Source organism: Euprymna scolopes, chromosome 38, assembly GCF_053919585.1.
Source record: "Euprymna scolopes isolate OS-2025 chromosome 38, ASM5391958v1, whole genome shotgun sequence".
Classification (NCBI taxonomy): Eukaryota; Metazoa; Mollusca; class Cephalopoda; order Sepiida; family Sepiolidae; genus Euprymna; species Euprymna scolopes.
The window spans coordinates 56015886-56035482 of record NC_136519.1 but is presented as its reverse complement, the minus strand read 5'-3'; the positions used below and the strand labels follow the sequence as shown (position 1 = coordinate 56035482).

The 19597-nt window shown below is 28.1% G+C and overlaps 1 protein-coding gene across 1 annotated transcript in view; it reads right to left on the bottom strand.

Moving 5' to 3' along the window:
* Positions 1 to 8659, bottom strand: part of LOC145263158 (uncharacterized) — an 85485-nt gene extending 76826 nt beyond the window's left edge. Inside the window, exon 1 of the mRNA XM_080120163.1 lies at positions 8528 to 8659. The gene's annotated coding sequence lies outside the window, so the exon portion shown is untranslated. The remainder of the gene's footprint in view (positions 1 to 8527) is intronic.
* Between the last annotated feature and the right edge of the window lie 10938 nt (positions 8660 to 19597).

Below are 19597 nucleotides of genomic sequence, written 5' to 3'. Positions count from 1 at the left end.
ACAAAAAAGAGATTAAAAAAGGATAAAAAAAGAGATAAATAAAGGAAAAAAGGAGCTTAATAAAGGGGGAAAAAAAAGAGATTAATAATGGAAAAAAAGAGATTAATAAAGGACAAAAAAAGGGATTAATAAAGGACAAAAAAGAGATTAATAAAGGATAAAAAAAGAGATTAATAAAGGATAAAAAAAGAGATTAATAAAGGATAAAAAAGAGATTAATAAAGGAAAAAAAAGAGATTAATAATGGAAAAAAAGAGATTAATAAAGGACAAAAAAAGAGATTAATAAAGGACAAAAAAAGAGATTAATAAAGGAAAAAAAAAAGAGATTAATAAATGGAAAAAAAAAGAGATTAATAAAGGACAAAAAAGAGATTAAAAAAGGGGAAAAAAGAGATTAATAAAGGGGAAAAAAGAGATTAATAAAGGACAAAAAAAAAGAGATTAATAAAGGAAAAAAAAGAGATTAATAAAGGATAAAAAAAAAAGAGATTAATAAATGGAAAAAAAAAGAGATTAATAAAGGACAAAAAAGAGATTAAAAAAGGATAAAAAAAGAGATTAAAAAAGGGGAAAAAGAGATTAATAAAGGACAAAAAAAAAGAGATTAATAAAGGAAAAAAAAGAGATTAATAAAGGAAAAAAAGAGATTAATAAAGGAAAAAAAAGATTAATAAAGGAAAAAAAGAGATTAATAAAGGATAAAAAAAGAGATTAAAAAAGGGGAAACAAGAGATTAATAAAGGACAAAAAAAAGAGATTAATAAAGGAAAAAAAAGAGATTAATAAAGGAAAAAAAGAGATTAATAAAGGAAAAAAAAAGATTAATAAAGGAAAAAAAGAGATTAATAAAGGATAAAAAAGAGATTAATAAAGGGGAAAAAAGAGATTAATAAAGGAAAAAAAGAGATTAATAAAGAATAAAAAAAGAGATTAATAAAGGACAAAAAAAAGAGATTAATAAAGGAAAAAAAAGAGATTAATAAAGGAAAAAAAGAGATTAATAAAGGATAAAAAAAAGATTAATAAAGGAAAAAAAGAGATTAATAAAGAATAAAAAAAGAGATTAATAAAGGGGAAAAAAGAGATTAATAAAGGACAAAAAAAGAGATTAATAAAGGAAAAAAAAGATTAATAAAGGAAAAAAAGAGATTAATAAAGGATAAAAAAAGAGATTAATAAAGGAAAAAAAGAGCTTAATAAAGGGGGAAAAAAAGAGATTAATAATGGAAAAAAAGAGATTAATAAAGGACAAAAAAAGGGATTAATAAAGGACAAAAAAAAAAGAGATTAATAAAGGACAAAAAAAGAGATTAATAAAGGACAAAAAAAAAGAGATTAATAAAGGAAAAAAAAAAGAGATTAATAAAGGAAAAAAAAAGAGATTAATAAAGGACAAAAAAAAAGAGATTAATAAAGGACAAAAAAAAAGAGATTAATAAAGGAAAAAAAAAGAGATTAATAAAGGACAAAAAAAAAAGAGATTAATAAAGGAAAAAAAAAGAGATTAATAAAGGACAAAAAAAAAAGAGATTAATAAATGGAAAAAAAAGAGATTAATAAAGGACAAAAAAGAGATTAAAAAAGGGGGAAAAAGAGATTAATAAAGGGGAAAAAAGATATTAATAAAGGACAAAAAAAAGAGATTAATAAAGGAAAAAAAAGAGATTAATAAAGGACAAAAAAAAAAGAGATTAATAAATGGAAAAAAAAAGAGATTAATAAAGGACAAAAAAGAGATTAACAAAGGATAAAAAAAGAGATTAATAAAGGAAAAAAAGAGCTTAATAAAGGGGGAAAAAAAGAGATTAATAATGGAAAAAAAGAGATTAATAAAGGACAAAAAAAGGGATTAATAAAGGACAAAAAAGAGATTAATAAAGGATAAAAAAAGAGATTAATAAAGGATAAAAAAAGAGATTAATAAAGGAAAAAAAAGAGATTAATAATGGAAAAAAAGAGATTAATAAAGGACAAAAAAAGGGATTAATAAAGGACAAAAAAGAGATTAATAAAGGATAAAAAAAGAGATTAATAAAGGACAAAAAAAGAGATTAATAAAGGACAAAAAAAGAGATTAATAAAGGAAAAAAAAGAGATTAATAAAGGAAAAAAAGAGATTAATAAAGGAAAAAAAGAGATTAAAAAAGGACAAAAAAGGGATTAATAAAGGACAAAAAAAAAAAGATTAATAAAGGAAAAAAAAAGAGATTAATAAAGGACAAAAAAAAAGAGATTAATAAAGGAAAAAAAAAGAGATTAATAAAGGACAAAAAAAAAGAGATTAATAAATGGAAAAAAAAGAGATTAATAAAGGACAAAAAAGAGATTAAAAAAGGGGGAAAAAGAGATTAATAAAGGGGAAAAAAGAGATTAATAAAGGACAAAAAAAAGAGATTAATAAAGGAAAAAAAAGAGATTAATAAAGGACAAAAAAAAAGAGATTAATAAATGGAAAAAAAAAGAGATTAATAAAGGACAAAAAAGAGATTAAAAAAGGATAAAAAAAGAGATTAATAAAGGAAAAAAAGAGCTTAATAAAGGGGGAAAAAAAGAGATTAATAATGGAAAAAAAGAGATTAATAAAGGACAAAAAAAGGGATTAATAAAGGACAAAAAAGAGATTAATAAAGGATAAAAAAAGAGATTAATAAAGGATAAAAAAAGAGATTAATAAAGGATAAAAAAGAGATTAATAAAGGAAAAAAAAGAGATTAATAATGGAAAAAAAGAGATTAATAAAGGACAAAAAAAGGGATTAATAAAGGACAAAAAAGAGATTAATAAAGGATAAAAAAAGAGATTAATAAAGGACAAAAAAAGAGATTAATAAAGGACAAAAAAAGAGATTAATAAAGGAAAAAAAAGAGATTAATAAAGGAAAAAAAGAGATTAATAAAGGAAAAAAAGAGATTAAAAAAGGACAAAAAAAGGGATTAATAAAGGACAAAAAAAAAGAGATTAATAAAGGAAAAAAAAAGAGATTAATAAAGGACAAAAAAAAAAGAGATTAATAAAGGAAAAAAAAAGAGATTAATAAAGGACAAAAAAAAAGAGATTAATAAATGGAAAAAAAAGAGATTAATAAAGGACAAAAAAGAGATTAAAAAAGGGGGAAAAAGAGATTAATAAAGGGGAAAAAAGAGATTAATAAAGGACAAAAAAAAGAGATTAATAAAGGAAAAAAAAGAGATTAATAAAGGACAAAAAAAAAGAGATTAATAAATGGAAAAAAAAAGAGATTAATAAAGGACAAAAAAGAGATTAAAAAAGGATAAAAAAAGAGATTAATAAAGGAAAAAAAGAGCTTAATAAAGGGGGAAAAAAAGAGATTAATAATGGAAAAAAAGAGATTAATAAAGGACAAAAAAAGGGATTAATAGAGGACAAAAAAAGGGATTAATAAAGGACAAAAAAGAGATTAATAAAGGATAAAAAAAGAGATTAATAAAGGATAAAAAAAGAGATTAATAAAGGATAAAAAAGAGATTAATAAAGGAAAAAAAAGAGATTAATAATGGAAAAAAAGAGATTAATAAAGGACAAAAAAAGGGATTAATAAAGGACAAAAAAGAGATTAATAAAGGATAAAAAAAGAGTTTAATAAAGGACAAAAAAAGAGATTAATAAAGGACAAAAAAAGAGATTAATAAAGGAAAAAAAAGAGATTAATAAAGGAAAAAAAGAGATTAATAAAGGAAAAAAGAGATTAAAAAAGGTCAAAAAAAAGAGATTAATAAAGGAAAAAAAAGAGATTAATAAAGGATAAAAAAAGAGATTAATAAAGGATAAAAAAGAGATTAATAAAGGAAAAAAAAGAGATTAATAATGGAAAAAAAGAGATTAATAAAGGACAAAAAAAGGGATTCATAAAGGACAAAAAAGAGATTAATAAAGGATAAAAAAAGAGATTAATAAAGGACAAAAAAAGAGATTAATAAAGGACAAAAAAAGAGATTAATAAAGGAAAAAAAAAAGAGATTAATAAAGGATAAAAAAAGAGATTAATAAAGGATAAAAAAGAGATTAATAAAGGATAAAAAAGAGATTAATAAAGGAAAAAAAAGAGATTAATAAAGGAAAAAAAGAGATTAATAAAGGACAAAAAAAGGGATTAATAAAGGACAAAAAAGAGATTAATAAAGGATAAAAAAAGAGATTAATAAAGGACAAAAAAAGAGATTAATAAAGGACAAAAAAAGAGATTAATAAAGGACAAAAAGAGAGATTAATAAAGGACAAAAAAAAGAGATTAATAAAGGAAAAAAAGAGATTAATAAAGGACAAAAAAAAAAGAGATTAATAAAGGACAAAAAAAGAGAGATTAATAAAGGACAAAAAAAGAGATTAATAAAGGAAAAAAAGAGATTAATAAAGGAAAAAAAGAGATTAATAATGGAAAAAAAGAGATTAATAAAGGACAAAAAAAGGGATTAATAAAGGACAAAAAAGAGATTAATAAAGGATAAAAAAAGAGATTAATAAAGGACAAAAAAAGAGATTAATAAAGGAAAAAAAGCGATGTATAAAGGACAAAAAAGAGATTAATAAAGGACAAAAAAAGAGATTAGTAAAGGAAAAAAAGAGATTAATAAAGGACAAAAAAAAGAGATTAATAAAGGAAAAAAAGAGATTAAGAAAGGACAAAAAAAAATGAGATTAACAAAGGATAAAGTGAAAAAAAGATTGAGAAACTCTGTAAAATAAGTTAAAAAACAAAAAACAAAAAAACTAAAATATTTATCTAGGTACTCATGTTTCAAAATAATCGTTAAATTTTGAGAAACTTTAAGCGGTGATTGAGTTATCTGCCCAGCTCTTCGTCCAAGATGACTACCATAAGATCAATCTCATTAAAATTTGATTTTCCTCTGTAAAAAAAAATGAAAGAAAGAAAGAAAATTACTTGATTAAATTAAGCGATTTTTTGTGCTATTACACATATTGATCCGCGCTATTTTTAAATAGTATTTTCAAGTTTAATTAAAGTTTTATGATATCTGTTTTTATTAAATTGTAAAGTTAAAGTACAGATAGGTACAAAACACCATTCCCTCCCTATGTAAAGAATGGCTTTCTAAATAATAACGTTATTTCAGCGCGGATCAATAACTGCACTGCACTAGTACCCATTTTTTTAATGATAACTTTGTTCCATAACAGGTGTGTAGTTCTTTTTCAATATCTTCGTTTTTTTAATGTCTTTGGTAAACTGCACAATTTTTAAACTACATGAACTTTCGTGTTTAGCATAGTCGAAAAACCGGCTAATGTGCATTTCAGCGGCATAAATTATTTCACAGACAAAAATTTATAAAAATTATATATATATATTTATATATATATATATATATATATATATATATATATATATATATATATATAATTGGCCTTTCTAAGGTTGCTAGATTGGCCTTTTTGAGGCCAAATTCGACCTTTTTTATGCTCTTGCACGGAACTATAATCTATGCAACAGCGTAAAAAAGGTCGAATTTGGCCTCAAAAAGCCCAATCTGACAACCTTAGAAAGGTCAAAATTTCAAAACAAGATGACGGTCTCCGTTGTTGTACATTTAATCTAATAAAAAATGTTGAAAAAATAATAAAAATTATATTTTTTCGGGTTTTATTTCAGCTGTAGCGGTCTAGGGTATAGAAGGAAATGCGTGTTCATCTCATGTTCGGGTGTCACCAATTTGTAGTGGACTGGTGGATATATTATACATATCCCCCAGTCATACAAAATAGGAGAAATGATTTGAATTGGGAAAGGAAAAATGAATTGCTTCGAGAAAGGAACGAACAACGCGTTTATTTAAAGTAAACGAACTAGAATTTATTTTGTGAAGAAACACATGAAAGAAAAGGTTACAGCATGCGTTTAGTTGGGCGTGCGTCTCTCGCTGTTTACTGGTGAGAAGTAAAGTCTATTGTAGTAAAGAGAGAGAGAGAGAGAGAGAGAGAGAGAATGAGAAAAAGTCAATCCAGTTTGGTGTGCGTCTCTCGCTATTAGCTGGTGAGAAGGAAAGTCTATTGTAGTATAGCGAGAGAGAAAATGAGAAAAAGTCAATCCAGGCCATGGAGATAGAAAACGTGTAAGGTGTACCTACTGTCTGTTAACTCTTGTCCCCACACATACAGTAGTAGGGGACATGACATGCACAGGCATGCGCCTCCCTTTCGGGAGGCGGCTGGTTCGTCGCACCTCTCAGCTCGAGAGCTGGTCCGAAAAGGGCTGGAAACAGCTTGTCTCTTGCTTTTATAGTTGTTTCCAGTGGTCTTTTGCGCATGTGTGGATTTCCTTTGAAAGGGGAAGTGATGTTATCCTTGTGTGCGTACGTGTCCGCATATATGAGTACATGTGTGTACGTTAGCATGTGTGTGTATACACGTGAATGTGAGTGTATATACGCGAACATGAATATATCTACTTGTGTGTGCATGTGCGCATATGTTTGTGTGCGCGTATGTATATGACAAGAAATATGGCTTGAGATGTGAACGCGTGTTTTTGTGTGAGGGTCTAATAATGTGTTTTATATAAAAATAAATAATTTTTATAAATTTTTGTATGCAAATAATTTACGCCGCTGAAATGCACATTAGCCGAAAACTTTTTATTTTATAAAAAATATTTCTTGTCATTTAAAATATCTGCCATGTATTCATGCACCTTGTGAAACGTCAAGTGACTACGCGCGTGCGCGCATTTTAGTAAGAAAAAAAATGAATATAATTAAGAAAATGAAAAAAAGATTGTCTGTTTTGATATCGGGAAGCGGAAAAAAAGTCCGAAAGAGTGGGTGGGTGGGGGTCATTTCGGCCTTGAAGCCGAAAAATGTTTTGGGGTGGCCCCACTGGCCATGTTTGTTTCGCCCCCTTTTGGCTCCGTTTGGCTCTTTTTGGTGTTTTTTCCTACATGGGAAACAAGATGGCCGCCAGCAAAAAACAATATTGATTACGTTGGATACTGAATGTCTTCAAATATGGATAACTACTTGTTTGCGCAAAAAATAAATGCAATATTCGTTCTCAGCGTACCCAAAAACTGTCAATAGTTGACAAATTAAAGGTGAATGCCGAGGGGTCGGTAAATTAACAAAAAATACGCTACAACCACTCTAATTTGGATATCTACATATCTACAATATGGTTGTCTTCAAGTCTAACGTAAATAAGTTCTTGATGAGCCGTTCCATATGTTATCAAATTTACCAAATTTTCATTACTAATGATTACTATATTGTCCAATTTCTACTGTACACTCTTTAACCCTTATCCTTGAGTGGCCTCTTGGCCTTGATAATGTGGTGATGCCTATGTAAAAAAAAAAAAAAAAATTTTTTTTTTTTTTTTTTTTTTTTTATAGGTAATTTAGGTCGCTGACAACGATTATTTTCACATATAACCACCGTACGCACTCCATGGATTTTACCAGCACTTTTTGGGTGGAAAAGTTAAAATTAGCTGAAAAAGAAATAAAACAAGAAAAAGAAAGCACTCCAAGTTGGGGAGAGGGGGAGGGTAATTTAATTGTTTGTTTGTATTTTTCCTGAAACATAGAATTTTCAAATTTTCAAAAAGTAATGCACCAACATTTACCAATTAAAAAACGGTTAACTAAACTGCAGAAGCAAGCACTTATTAAGCTACACAAGTTCTATAATTGAATCCCCCTCCCGCAAAAAAAAAAGAACGAAAAACATAAAAATGTTTGGTGCTGATGTTTTTGTAAACCGCATTAAAAACTACGTGAGAGAAAAAAAAAAAAAAAAGGTCCCCCAATTTGTTGTACTTTTCTTTAATTGTAAGTCATTAAAAAATGTCAGTCCGTAATTTTTTGATTGATACGCCATGTGAGAAGGCAGTTTGCTTGGTGAAGCAAGCCGTCGTTCATGTTGCAGCGCACGCGCGTAGCGTAAATGGAAGCTGCAAAATGGTGGAAAGTAGTTCTTGGGTTCAGGGGTTAATACCATGCAAACGGTAAATTTGCCCCAAGTTTGACTATCAGATTCGTGGTCAACGACCTCAATTACCTTAAAAAAAAAAAAAAAAACAAATTAGAGTAGTCGGGGTTCTGTTGTAGCGTATCTGGATATTTACCAAAATACCTTATTTTATTATTAGTCGCTAAAATCGTAAACATTAAGAATTAGAAAAAAAAACTACTGGATCAATTTACGTGATTTGTGGAATATGATATCTTGGTGCATGGTTATTTGTGGGCCTATAATTTTTTTTTTTTTTTTAAGAAAATTCTTTAAAAATCTTAAAAAAAAAAAAATTTGATCGTTTTACGTAATTTTTGGAATATGACATCTTCGTGCGATGACAGGTGTACATCATAAAGATTTTTATTGGAAGAAAAAAAAAATTATGGGCCCGAATGTAGACAAGACTTCGTTCCATGACGAGTACGTATTTTTCTGTATTTTTTTATTTTTATTTTTATTTTCAATGAGTGTAATTCTAAGTATGCAACAAAAATTCTCATCGATTAAAAACTGGAAAGTAATATTGTCACTTACCCCGTGGTTAAGCTGAGTTTATGAAATGGGGAAAAGCACAAAAACTAAGTGGGCGTAAAGTTTTCTTTTCTCAGAATTTTAGATCACGTGACCATGTTTACTTTCATTTTTCTTTATTCCTTTCGTATTATTTTTCCTATTTACTTGCTTCCCCTACGAGAGCAGAGTTAGACACAAGGCCGGTTTTTAATGTGGGGAAAATTCAGCTCCCCAAAAAAGGACATTCTGGATAGGAATAAAAATTGTCTCAGTCATGAAAGATTTCTCTTCCACTGACTGAGGATAGAAAAGGTACAGTGTAGCAATTAGCATCAGAACAGATATTACACTGTGATCTTGGCCGGAATGCCACTCCAAGCGTATTATTGTTTCTATTTACTTGCTTCCCCACGACATCAGTTTTTAATGTGAGGAAACCCCAGCCCCCCCCCCCCCCCAAAAAAAAAGGGGCACTCTGGATAGGAACAAAAATAAAAATTGTCTAAGTCATGAAATATTTCTCCTTCACTGACCGAGAACAGAAAAAATGAAGTGCAGTATCAGAACAGATACCACACTGTGATCTTGGCCCGAAGGCCACTCCGAGCATATTCTTATTAGTTTTACTAATGCTGTAGAACTTGAGTATAAAATGATGAAGTATTAGTTTATTCGTTTCCACATTATTAATACCTTCTTCGGGATTTACTTATTGACAGTAGCTTAATGTGTCCCTATCCGGGGGAATGTTGATGGGTTTAAACGGAGTAAATGTAAAGATTAGATGGCGGTTAAGATCTTTTGAGTATTTATTTTTTGCAATAGCCACCAGAACCAAAAAAAAAAAGGAGTGCAAAAAAAAAAAAAATACATATACACATTCAAGGCAGCACTTCAAAGGATGGTAGCAAACCACAGGGTAACACTCAAAACCAAGGTGAACAGATTTTGTTTCACTAATAGGATAACTCTAACCGCATCAACTAAGGTTTTTCCAGCTGAGCTGATATTCAAATGACACTTAAGAATTGTTTTTCATTTGGTAAAGCCAGACACTTGTAAGACTCTGGGCATGAAAAACAAAATAGAAGGCGGGAACAAAGTGATAGTACCACTTTGTTATTTCAAAGTAGCCGATTATGTATGCTTACATAATTAGGATTTGGTTAATGATGGATTAAAGGTACCATTACTAAACAGTTGGGAGCTGTGAATTTTGAAGTGGAGGCCAGTGGAAGGCTTGTGAGAAGACTTGCAGACCTACTAGTGAAACTCCATAAATGGAATCAGAGGAAATGATGTCTGAGGTACAGGCAGATAACACTGCACATAATCTTAAGAATTCCGCCATACCTGAAATTTCTCAAAGTCCATTACCTGAGGGCAGACATATAGACGAAACTACAGAGACTCCAACAGTGGTGAAAATCCTGCAACACCTCACATTCACAGGTCAGGACATTGTAGGATTGACCTGAGTCACCTCTAAAAGCTAAGAAATAGGATGAAAATAATACCATTCTCCAAGAAATAATAGTTTCTTAGCCCCTCTCTTTCTCTTTCTCATAAACCGCGAACCAGAAACTGCTATCCAGAGTCCCTCATCATCTCCCTCTCCCTCTCTCTCTCTCTCTCTCTCTCTCTCTCTTGCTCTTTCTTCTTAACCAATTTACAACCCAGTAACAACCACTAGAAAGAAATTAATGTTAAGCACGACAGCTCCAGTAAACTACCCAAATTCATTCAAACCAGTTTGGATAAATACCAGAAATTATTTCTCCACATACTAACAAAAACAACTACTGCGGTGTTTATCACAGAATAGACACAAGTAGCCACTCACCAGTTTTTGCCAAATCCAGACAACTGTCTGCTGAAAAACTGACGGACACCCAAAGAAGAATTTAAAAGACTCATAAACGAAAGCATTATAACTCCTTCAAATAGCGAGTGGTTAAGCCCACTACATCTGGTACCTAAACTGAATGGAGGATATCATTGTTGTGGAGACTACCGCACCCTAAACAGCATCCCTAATAGTGATAGATACCCCATCCCTAACATAAACTCATTTACAATTAAACTCGCTAATAAACAGCGATTTTCAAAAATTGATTTAATTTCAGCGTATCATCAAATCAAGATGCACTCCGATGATATTCCCAGAACCGCTGTTATTTCACCGATGAGACTTTTTCAGTATGATTTTTTTTTTTTTTACATGGAGGTCACCACTTATCAAGACCCGGAAGCCACTCGAGGATAATGGTTATTGCGTGTACAGTAATCAATGGGATAGTATCATAGTAATTGCTAGTATTGGAGATTTGATAAAGTGTCTTACTTAAGGGGGCGATTCATCAGGAATTTGTTTATGTTGGACTTGAAGACATCCAAGTTGTAGTCAGGTAGGTAACAGGCAAATGGAAGAGAGTTCCATAGGTGTGCACTTCTAAGAAAGAAGCTTTGTTATTGGAATCTATGTTTTGATTCAGGCACAGATAAAGAGTGGGAAAAATTATTGACAGTGGTTTCAGGTAGACGGGTGTTTATCGTGAAAGATTAGCAAGGGGGAACCAGAGATTGGAGCTCGGACGAGCACCTGCCATGGAGAGATAAAACAAAGACAGGCTCGCAACATCTCTTCTGTGGGAGAGAGGTTGCAGAGAAGAGAAAAGGGCATCCTCCACTAAGCCACAAAGTCTATTTTGTACTCTGTCAAGGCAGGATAAGCTGTTTTTAGCAGCTCCTGCCCAGATGTGGAAGCAGTACTCCATCCTTGGACGTACTGGGCTTTTATACAGATAGAGAATTGCATCAGTAGTGAGATATTTTCTGGAGCGGTAGAATGATCCTACCATTTTCCCAGCAACCTGGGCAATTGACTTGATGTACGTGTTCTATTTCAGATCAGGAGTAAAGGTCAAACCCAGAAGCTTGTCAAAACATGGAACCTCCTCAAGACGAGAGTCATCCATTTCAATTGATGTCAGATGTGACTCAGCGTTGATGATTTAAAGATAGGAGTTTGGTTTAGGATGCATTAAAAGTAACCAGACATCTCTTCCCCCACTGTACCACGCGCTCAAGATCAGAGGAGAGAGAATCAGAGAGAACTTTGTCATTTACGGCCTTTAATGTGTTTACATAAATGGTCGTGTCATCAGCATAGATGTCAACAAATGCTTTAAGTATATGTTTTGGGAGATCATTGATGTAGATCAGGAAGAGATTTAGCCCCAGGATAGACCCTTGAGAGACTCCAGCATTAATACTGTGGCCATCAACCACTACTCTTATGAGCCTATCATAGAGAAATGATTTAATAATTGAGAAAACATTTCCAGTTATACCGTAGCTGGAAATCTTGTGAAGTAGGCCCTTATGCCATACCTTATCGAATTTATGCCATTTGAATTAAAAAATTCTTCAGCAACTTTTCAAAGATTCATGGGCAGGATTTTTCGGGATATCAACTCTGTCCTTATATATATAGATGATATTATAATCTTCAGCAATGACGAGCAAGCCCACAAGAGAGATATAGGCACAGTTTTTCGAATCTTACAAGAAAATAACCTAAAAATATCATTATTGAAATCTATTTTCAATGCAACATCAATAGACTTCCTAGGCTTCAGAATTAATTCAAAAGGAATCAAGCCAACTGATAATGAAATCAAAAAAATAGAATCTTTTCCATGCCCCAAAGATGCTATTCCACTTTCGACCATGAACTTTTAGCAGCATATGTAGAGGTATTACATTTTCGCCACCTCATAGAAAGTCGCAAAGTGTTACTTCTGACAGATCACAAGCCAATATGCTGTGCATTCCACAGTCTAAAACCTGCAAAATCAGATAGACAACAAAGACAGCTAGCAATTATTACAGAACTAATTTCAGACATAGTCCATGTGAGGGGTAACCAAAATATAGTTGCAGATTGTCTATCTCACCCAACATTTGCTGTACAAATAGATATGTATGACCTCCCAGCACTGGCAGATGCACAAAAATCAGACGCACATACACAAGTTTCAATAGTTCAAAGTTTGAAATGTTACATTGAAAGCAAACAAAAATGCACTCAAAATACAAATACAAATAAAAAGCCTGATAGTTTACCTCCTGAAAAAGTACAGGAAAATAAAATAAAAACAAGAACTTCAGGTAGGAGAGTCAGATGGAAAAAAGATAATGAATACATTTATTATTAAACTTTAAAAAAACACTCCGTGAATTGGTAGGGGAATATTGTAGGACTGATCCGAGTCACCCCTAAAAGCCAAGAATTAGGACGAAAATGATACCATTCCCCAAGAAATAATAGTTTCTTAGCCCCTCTCTTTCTCTTTCTCATAAATCGGATGCAAACCAGGAACTGCTATCCAGAGTCCCTCATCACCTCCTTCTCCCTCTCTCTTTCTCCTTAACGAATCCCTAACGAACATGACAGGTGAGTAATCAGTATACTCTTAGCCCTGATAACAACAAGACGTATTATTAACAAGAGGTGTACTCACTCCAAAATGTAAAAAGGCAAATAAAGTTCTTTCCTTTTAAAGGTTTAGATTTTGTATTACTTTTATTTTTCCAACAACAACTAATGAAGACAAGTGCCAGCCAGTGTTACAACATATTCATAGCTCATCTATAGAATGGAAATATTATGTCTGTGATTCAAAGTAAGATTGAAGGGATGCAATCTATTGAAGCAGAGTTATTTCCCTTAACTCACAAATTCTAAAGCCTGCTTCCGTTATTTTCAGATACACAATAAAAAGGGCATGAAACAGTCATTTTTGGTCTTAACCACGGTTTGTTTGGCTTTTTTACCATGTACGTTCAGTATAATATGTCTTTCTTCATGAAATACATACAAGTGTTTTAGATATTAAATAAATAAATAAATAAATATATATATATATTTATATATATATATATATATATATATATATATATATATATATATATATATATATATACTAGCAGGACCCGTTAACCGGCTTTGCCCGATGGAAGCATGACAGATCCAGAAAATTGTTAAAGGACCCCGCCCCCCCCCCTTGAAAACAAATTAAAATACGTTGTTGTTAGTGGCAACTGCAGTCCCTGGAAAATTGCAGACACTGGCGGCCGTGGCTCAAATGTAATAATCTGGCTTCCACTGTCTGGTATTTTTTTTCCAGTGACAGCTAGTGGAAGCCATTTTCTGTGATTGTCAGCACTGTTAGTTACTGGTGATAAGTGTTGGTTTGAGGCGATTATAAAGAAAGCATTTATTACATCTTTAGATTGAGTGAAAATAGAGGTAGATAACTGCCCTCTACCAATGACAGGATCTTTCAAGTTGGACAGCGTTTTTCTTCTCGGTATACTGCACGCATTTTTTTCTAAAAGTAGCTCTAGCACATTTTCTAAATAATAAAATACTTCGCAGGAAGTAATAGTGGTAAGAAAACAAATATATAACAAATAATTTAATCGTCAACAAGAATTTAAAAAATGCAAAAAAAATCAAATCATTAAAGTCTTCATTATCACTCCATAATCAAAAATTAAATGTTGGTACCTGTAAAAGAAATTTTTTTTAGGGTCGTTTTGGGGTGAGGGATAGTGGCGTGTTGGTATTTTGTGCGTATTTACATTCTCAAACCAATGCTATGTTTACATTTGGAGAGTGTTCCCTCTGAGCAAAGATAGAGCAATATGTGTTTATGTTAGTTCCATGCGTGCAAGGAAATAGCAATGCGTGTTAAAATGCCAATAATTCTGAAACCTTTTGTTAAAGCTCACCGTAGAAAATCTTTTAGGATCCCAGTATTTAATGTTTAAATTTTGAGCGATTATCAAGACTTCAACGAGGCTGTATATGTATTTTAGCAGAATTGCATTACATGTTGAAGTTGATGTCATTTTATGTTTGTGCGATTATCGAGTGTTAAAAGACGTTATGCATATTTTGTTTTTACTTATGCAGTTATGTTAACATGCTGACTTGTTCAAAATAAGTTGCCAGTATTTATGAAACATTAGGATAATATTAAGGTTACATTATAATTCTTTATTACTACTACTACTGTTGTTACTACTACTACTACTACTACTCATTACTACTCACTACTACTAAGTTTTTATATAGTACAAAAATCAACTAACCTTCTACAAAGATTCAATTCAAACTTTTTAAACAAAAATTAATTAAAATAAATATTTAAAAAGCCTGTTAGTAATTCATTTTTAATTCATAAAATACATTACAATTAAAAAAAAAATAATTATATATATATATATATATATATATATATAAATATATATATATATATATATATATAGGTACATACATTTTATATAAATTTTCACTGTCTTTCTCATAGTTTGGGGTCTGTAGTTAAACCAAGATGCGATTTGAATGAATGCTAAAGTACAACTGCCTTGAATAATCACCCTCTTTCTTTCTCTGCTTTGTTGAGATATGCTCTCCTCTTCACTTCCAAAAGCAAGTTGAAGTTTTCACAGGAATGTGTTAACTCGATATTTTTCAACCAATGAAAATGCTTTTAAATTCAAAATTTAATAAGCTGATGTAAACTTAGAAATCTTTGTAAAAATGAAAATATAATGAGAGTTCTCCAGAGATTGAACTTAGTACCTTTAAATACACAAAAACGTGTGCCCCACCCTGCTCTCCGGCTCCCTTACTCGTGAAAGGCACCAAGAAAGGAACATTTCAAGACTCACATACGAATCCATCACCTCGTGTACAAACCAACCCCTTGCGTCCTATGTTCACTGGATATTTTTGTACCAAGAATATGAGTTATATCAATTTTCCTAAATAAACATTTCTTACTAAAAATGACTTTTATCTTCCTGTAAACTTTATAAATGTTTCAATAATATTAATAACCAACATGTTATAAATGTTTCAATAATATTAATAACCAACATGTTATAAATGTTTCAATAATATTAATAACCAACATGTTATAAATGTTTCAATAATATTAATAACCAACATGTTATAAATGTTTCAATAATATTAATAACCAACATTTTATAAATGTTTCAATAATATTAATAACCAACATGCTATAAATGTTTCAATAATATTAATAACCAACATGCTATAAATGTTTCAATAATATTAATAACCAACATGCTATAAATGTTTCAATAATATTAATAACCAACATGTTATAAATGTTTCAATAATATTAATAACCAACATGTTATAAATGTTTCAATAATATTAATAACCAACATGTTATAAATGTTTCAATAATATTAATAACCAACATGTTATAAATGTTTCAATAATATTAATAACCAACATGTTATAAATGTTTCAATAATATTAATAACCAACATGTTATAAATGTTTCAATGATATTAATAACCAACATTTTATAAATGTTTCAATAATATTAATAACCAACATGTTATAAATGTTTCAATAATATTAATAACCAACATGCTTTAAATGTTTCAATAGTATTAATAACCAACATGTTATAAATGTTTCAATAATATTAATAACCAACATGTTATAAATGTTTCAATAATATTAATAACCAACATGTTATAAATGTTTCAATAATATTAATAACCAACATGTTATAAATGTTTCAATAATATTAATAACCAACATGTTATAAATGTTTCAATAATATTAATAACCAACATGCTATAAATGTTTCAATAATATTAAAAACCAACATGCTATAAATATTTCAATAATATTAATAACCAACATGTTATAAATGTTTCAATAATATTAATAACCAACATGTTATAAATGTTTCAATAATATTAATAACCAACATGTTATAAATGTTTCAATAATATTAATAACCAACGTGTTATAAATGTTTCAATAATATTAATAACCAACATGTTATAAATGTTTCAATAATATTAATAACCAACATTTTATAAATGTTTCAATAATATTAATAACCAACATGTTATAAATGTTTCAATAATATAATTAACCAACATGCTTTAAATGTTTCAATAGTATTAATAACCAACATGTTATAAATGTTTCAATAATATTAATAACCAACATGCTATAAATGTTTCAATAATATTAATAACCAACATGTTATAAATGTTTCAATAATATTAATAACCAACATGCTATAAATGTTTCAATACTATAAATAACCAACATGTAATAAATGTTTCAATAATATTAATAACCAACATGTTATAAATGTTTCAATAATATTAATAGCCAACATGTTATAAATGTTTCAATAATATTAATAACCAACATGTTATAAATGTTTCAATAATATTAATAACCAACATGTTATAAATGTTTCAATAATATTAATAACCAACATGTTATAAATGTTTCAATAATATTAATAACCAACATGTTATAAATGTTTCAATAATATTAATAACCAACATGTTATAAATGTTTCAATAATATTAATAACCAACATGTTATAAATGTTTCAATAATATTAATAACCAACATGTTATAAATGTTTCAATAATATTAATAACCAACATGTTATAAATGTTTCAATAATATTAATAACCAACATTTTATAAATGTTTCAATAATATTAATAACCAACATGCTATAAATGTTTCAATAATATTAATAACCAACATGCTATAAATGTTTCAATAATATTAATAACCAACATGCTATAAATGTTTCAATAATATTAATAACCAACATGTTATAAATGTTTCAATAATATTAATAACCAACATGTTATAAATGTTTCAATAATATTAATAATCAACATGTTATAAATGTTTCAATAATATTAATAACCAACATGTTATAAATGTTTCAATAATATTAATAACCAACATGTTATAAATGTTTCAATAATATTAATAACCAACATGTTATAAATGTTTCAATGATATTAATAACCAACATTTTATAAATGTTTCAATAATATTAATAACCAACATGTTATAAATGTTTCAATAATATTAATAACCAACATGCTTTAAATGTTTCAATAGTATTAATAACCAACATGTTATAAATGTTTCAATAATATTAATAACCAACATGTTATAAATGTTTCAATAATATTAATAACCAACATGTTATAAATGTTTCAATAATATTAATAACCAACATGTTATAAATGTTTCAATAATATTAATAACCAACATGTTATAAATGTTTCAATAATATTAATAACCAACATGCTATAAATGTTTCAATAATATTAAAAACCAACATGCTATAAATATTTCAATAATATTAATAACCAACATGTTATAAATGTTTCAATAATATTAATAACCAACATGTTATAAATGTTTCAATAATATTAATAACCAACATGTTATAAATGTTTCAATAATATTAATAACCAACGTGTTATAAATGTTTCAATAATATTAATAACCAACATGTTATAAATGTTTCAATAATATTAATAACCAACATTTTATAAATGTTTCAATAATATTAATAACCAACATGTTATAAATGTTTCAATAATATAATTAACCAACATGCTTTAAATGTTTCAATAGTATTAATAACCAACATGTTATAAATGTTTCAATAATATTAATAACCAACATGCTATAAATGTTTCAATAATATTAATAACCAACATGTTATAAATGTTTCAATAATATTAATAACCAACATGCTATAAATGTTTCAATACTATAAATAACCAACATGTAATAAATGTTTCAATAATATTAATAACCAACATGTTATAAATGTTTCAATAATATTAATAACCAACATGTTATAAATGTTTCAATAATATTAATAACCAACATGTTATAAATGTTTCAATAATATTAATAACCAACATGTTATAAATGTTTCAATAATATTAATAACCAACATGTTATAAATGTTTCAATAATATTAATAACCAACATGTTATAAATGTTTCAATAATATTAATAACCAACATGTTATAAATGTTTCAATAATATTAATAACCAACATGTTATAAATGTTTCAATAATATTAATAACCAACATGTTATAAATGTTTCAATAATATTAATAACCAACATGTTATAAATGTTTCAATAATATTAATAACCAACATGTTATCAATGTTTCAATAATATTAATAACCAACATGTTATAAATGTTTCAATAATATTAATAACCAACATGTTATAAATGTTTCAATAATATTAATAACCAACATGTTATAAATGTTTCAATAATATTAATAACCAACATGTTATAAATGTTTCAATAATATTAATAACCAACATGCTTTAAATGTTTCAATAGTATTAATAACCAACATGTTATAAATGTTTCAATAATATTAATAACAAACATGCTATAAATGTTTCAATAATATTAATAACCAACATGTTATAAATGTTTCAATAATATTAATAACCAACATGCTATAAATGTTTCAATACTATTAATAACCAACATGTTATAAATGTTTCAATAATATTAATAACCAACATGCTATAAATGTTTCAATAATATTAATAACCAACATGTTATAAATGTTTCAATAATATTAATAACCAACATGTTATAAATGTTTCAATAATATTAATAACCAACATGTTATAAATGTTTCAATAATATTAATAACCAACATGTTATAAATGTTTCAATAATATTAATAACCAACATGTTATAAATGTTTCAATAATATTAATAACCAACATGTTATAAATGTTTCAATAATATTAATAACCAACATGCTATAAATGTTTCAATAATATTAAAAACCAACATGCTATAAATATTTCAATAATATTAATAACCAACATGTTATAAAGGTTTCAATAATATTAATAACCAACATGTTATAAATGTTTCAATAATATTAATAACCAACATGTTATAAATGTTTCAATAATATTAATAACCAACATGTTATAAATGTTTCAATAATATTAATAACCAACATTTTATAAATGTTTCAATAATATTAATAACCAACATGTTATAAATGTTTCAATAATATAATTAACCAACATGCTTTAAATGTTTCAATAGTATTAATAACCAACATGTTATAAATGTTTCAATAATATTAATAACCAACATGCTATAAATGTTTCAATAATATTAATAACCAACATGTTATAA